Source organism: Pteropus alecto, unplaced genomic scaffold (genome assembly GCF_000325575.1).
Source record: "Pteropus alecto unplaced genomic scaffold, ASM32557v1 scaffold72, whole genome shotgun sequence".
In the NCBI taxonomy this organism is placed as follows: domain Eukaryota; kingdom Metazoa; phylum Chordata; class Mammalia; order Chiroptera; family Pteropodidae; genus Pteropus; species Pteropus alecto.
In genome coordinates, this window is record NW_006436811.1 from 7086790 (window position 1) to 7091615 (window position 4826).

General features: G+C 36.6%; 1 pseudogene; it reads left to right on the forward strand.

The window, feature by feature from the left end:
* Positions 1 to 4157: 4157 nt before the first annotated feature.
* Positions 4158 to 4276, forward strand: LOC112481530 (annotated as a pseudogene).
* Positions 4277 to 4826: the final 550 nt, after the last annotated feature.

The following is a 4826-nucleotide window of genomic DNA, read 5'->3' on the forward strand; positions in this document are numbered from 1 at the left end:
GGGTCAAATATAGAAGAGTAGGGAGAGGGTAAAGTGGGTAAAGGGGATCAAATATATGATAGCTGAAGGAAACTGGACTTTGGGTGGTAATCACACAATAGAATATGTAGATGTCAAATTATAATATACACCTGAAAATTATATAATTGTGTTAACCAATGTTACCCCAATAAACTTAAAACAACAACAACAACAACAACAAAACAAAGAACAGCAAAAATGACATGATAGGTAATAAATGCAATGCATGATCTTGGATTTTCTTTTGCCATAAAGGATATTATTGGAACAACTGTCAAAATCAAAATAAATCTAGATTTGATGACAGTGCTAAAAAAAAAAAGAAAAGAAAAAGGAATTTTGTTTTTATTCTCTGAGACTGAGAATGAACATAAACTCTTTAGATTTTGACTTTATAGCCCAGAGTTTTTAGTGCTCTTCCTCATGTTTTCTCAGTACTGTGCAAGAAGATTGAAACAACAACTACTTCTAAAAATGTGGGTTTTGTTGTTGTTGTTGTTATTGCTGTTTTTACCTAACTCCAAAATAGGAATACCTGTTGGTCTGGTCTTCTATTGGCTATATCTAAATCAGTATTTGCCAAATTCTTCTGCGATTGGGTAAATATTTCAATTATTTACTTCATCACTCAGGAGGAAGAAAGAGGAGAGAGAGGTTAGAAAGAAAGGAGCTGGAAGGGCATCACCTCACTGAAGAGGATGCCGTGGGAGAACAAGGGTCAAGAGATACAATGTAGCTTTGCTGATCTAAACCATGTGTCATGATACTAGAAGAAAAAGTGAGAAATCCAGTTCATCGCCAGGGTAATGATAAATTTCATTTTTTTGGTAACTTCTGACATTGTGTGAAGCAATCATAGATCACAGAATTTTTCTACATTAAACTTACTATGTAGGAATGACCTCATTCTTTGTAATATTGTTCGAGATCACTTAACACTGAATGCTTAAACCTAAACAGAGTGTGATCTCTTCCCGAATTCATGCACCATTCGAGAAAGAATCTTCTGCACTAACAAATCATTCAGTGTGCTGTAAATTTTCTGATTCACATCATGACAAGTGCAAAACTAAAAAAAAAAAAAAAGTTTGTATCTATCTTTTTTCACCTTTTATAGTCTCGTTCTACATAAAGGCTGTTCTATCATTCAGGAATATATGGCTTGTTAATGTCATTCCCGATTCATGTTTTCCAATCAAATTACATCAGGCATTCCACTGATTCTGTTCTTAAATATTTAATGTCCCTACTCTTTATTCCCCACAAATGTTAGCCCTCGGAAAAGCAAAAACAAAAGACATGTAAGTTTTAGAACTTCCTATGAGGGAGACTATCTCTACATCATTTAAGTATATATAATAGGACTGAAAGAAAAATACAGGTTGAAAGTAAAACATAGAAATGAAAGTAAAATTTATGAACTTGTCTGAAATCTATTCTTGAGCAAGGCAGTTATGCATACGTAAATAGGCATAGGAGAAGAAAATGTGAAAATCACTGACATAAAGTCTTGCTTATACATCTACTGTGATGGATAACAATGCATTTGGTTATCATCTTATATGCAAGAGTTAGTAAAATAAATATTTATAGAGAAAACCAGGTCCCTCCTGTGATGTGGAAGGTCGAATATTTTATGTACTGCACTGTTAAGACATTAATATCCAATGTTAAGTCTTAGTAACTTTAATAAAGATCAAATATCCATTAAGTTTTTTAAAAACTTAATCGTATGCCTATTATGTACAGGGTAATGTTCTCTGTGCTGACTATAGAACTGTGAAGAAAACAAACAAAAAACTCTGGAGATGGCTAACACATGGAGTTATCTGCCAGCCACTGATTTGAGCCTTTTACATATATTAACTTTTTATTTTTATTTATTTTAAACAAAAATTTTTTATCAAGTTTATTGGGGTAACATTGGTTAACAATTATATAATTTTCAGGTGTACATTATAATTTGACATCTATATATTCTATTGTGTGATTACTACACAAAATCCAGTTTCCTTCAGCTACCATATATTTGACCCCCTTTACCCACTTCACCCTACTCCTATCTCCCTATATTTGACTCCCTTTACCCCATCAATCTCTCTCTTTGTCCCATATATTAACTTTTTAAATCTTCAATTAGCCCTCTGAGATACTATTATTATTCCATTTTACAGATGAGGGAACTAAGGCACAGGGATGTTAAGCATATTGCCCAAGGTCCATATTAATAGTTTGTGGTAGAGCCAGAGATTTTACCCAAGCAGTCTGTTCTAGAGACAAAACAATGAAATGAAAATCTAGACAATGGGAGCATAATTAATGACAAATTGATTAATGACTTTGATAAGTATTTTTCCCCAAACTATCAGCTCATGTGTGGTTCCTAGGTGTAACCTATATCCCAAGTTGTCCTTGATTTTGAAGAAAACTTATATCCAGGGAGTTATATCTAATAAGCACAGTTATTAGTCTGGGGTACTTGTTGATCAGCTTTCCTGTAAATATCAAAATAATGAATTGATTTTTCTCAGATAATCTTGTTCTTAGAAACCTTTGTTATTTTAGATCAGGAAGATAAGGTCTCTAGAAAACATATTCAAGAGGAATGATAACATTTTGTATCCAGACTATAACAAACATTGTGTTTTGTCACCACATCATATAGAACATTCTTGCTCTCTGGACAGGATGTTCTGTTGAAATAAAGCAGAATGTGTCATGGCTTGATTGAACTTTAGACAGTGACTTGACTTATCACTGGGGAATCCTTCAAAAAACAACTCTTGATAAAAATGTCCCTACTGATATACCTTGAAGGAATCATGTCACTTATGTTATATACCGAAAGTGCTTTCAAAAGAGAACCAGTTTCACATGTAACCTTAAGGAGAACAGAACCTAATTCAGGCCTGAATAACTCAGTCGTTGAGAGCATAGAACAGAAGTCTCACACAGGCCAGTCAGCTCTCCTCTATTCTATGGCCTGAGACCACACGCCTGAGCCAGGCTAACCAGGAAAGACCATGTGGAGGATCAGTGGAAATCCATCAGAGTTCTAGAAAAACAACTCAAATGCAATCCTTAGTGATGAATCAACCTTCATCTTTTTATGTGAAAAACTGCACCAGAAAGCTTAGATGTCTATAATACTAGTGTGGTTTATAAAAAAAGAGGAAAAGAGTCTTTTTGATATATTTTCAAGTAGGTTCCTTGACTTATACCAAGCTCAAGCAGGTAGATTTAATAATTGTAACTATAAACATGATGATTTAACAAAATGTTGTGAGTATGATTCTTAAACTTCAGATAAATATTCCATTATTAATATTGACAAACTATGGTTAGAAGTTTTCTAAAATCAGCCCCTCTCTCATTTTAGGTTTAATCGGTCAGTCTTTCAGGTGGAGGCCAAAATGTCTGTATGTGTGTTTATATTTGCATGGTTCCCAGAGTCTCTTATCAATGGTTTTAGTAAACAGGGAATATGTGAATTGATTCCAATAAAGAAATTCAAGTTGTGCTGATGTAGTATTATTATGGGTTGAATTTGTCTCCCAAAAAGATACGTCCCAGTTCTAAGCCCTGATACCTGCGGATATGACCTTATTTGGAAATAGGGTCTTTGCAGAGGTCATCAAGGTAAGATGAGATCATGCTGGAGTAGGGTGGACCCTAAATCCAATATGACTGGTGTCCTTACAAACAGAGTGAAAGAGACACACACATGGAGGAGAATGCCATGTGAATACACACACACGTGCGCATGCACACACAAACACACATGGAAGAAATCTATGTGATGATGGAGGCTGAGATTGGAGTGATGCAGCTGCGAGCCAAGGAATACAAGGCCCATGAGCCACTACCAGAAGCTAAGAAGAAACAAGAGAGGATCCTTCCCTAGAGCCTCCAGGCAGAGCACGGCCGCATGGGCACCTTGACTTTGGACTTTCAGCCTCCAGAACTGTGAAATTTCTGTTGTTTTAAGCCACCCAGCTGTGTATTTTGTTACAGCAGCTGTAGCAACCTAATACAAGCATCATGTCCCAGTGAGATGTTGTGGGGCAATGTTAGAAAATGAGAAGCTCTCCACATAAATCCTGAAATGTCAGCTAATGTTAAAGTTTTAAGCGCTCGTCTACAGCCACGCCACCCTGAATAAGCCCAATCCCGTCTGATCTCGGAAGCTAAGCAGGGTTGGGCCTGGTTAGTACTTGGATGGGAGACCACCTAGGAAGACCAAGTGCTGTTGGCACAAAAAATAAAAAAAATAAGGGATTGTAAGCTGACAAGGTCCTTGCAATCTGTGAGGTCAACCAAGGGGTGCCTCGTCCAAAAAAATGTTTAAGTGCTCTGAGCTTGCGGGGATAGCATGGGTCTATTAAAGATTCTGCGTTTATTGCTATTTCCCCCCACCCCCACCCCCAGCTCCACCCCTCCAGCAGAGGCATAGCTTAAGAAATTGGGTAGAATCAGGAAGGTTTAGTATAGAAATACTTGTGTAGTTTAAGTTTAGTATTCAACAGAGGAGACATGTGCGTATTTGTATTTAGAGGGGAAAAAACAATTAGGGAGGTTTTGAAGAGGCTCTGTTGAGAAAAGCTATTTGAAGCAGTGAGTTTGGGGAAACATAGAGCCAACATTTTCTGGTAAACTTTTAGGTCCTCTCACTACAGAAAAGTGCCATTGAATAAGCTCCTTCACAGTCCTTTCAGCTACATTTTTTCTGAACCGAGTCAAGTAAAGCACGATGGACTTGAGAGTTAATAGACTAGAGTTTGCATCTGTCCCAACTTTGCCTAACT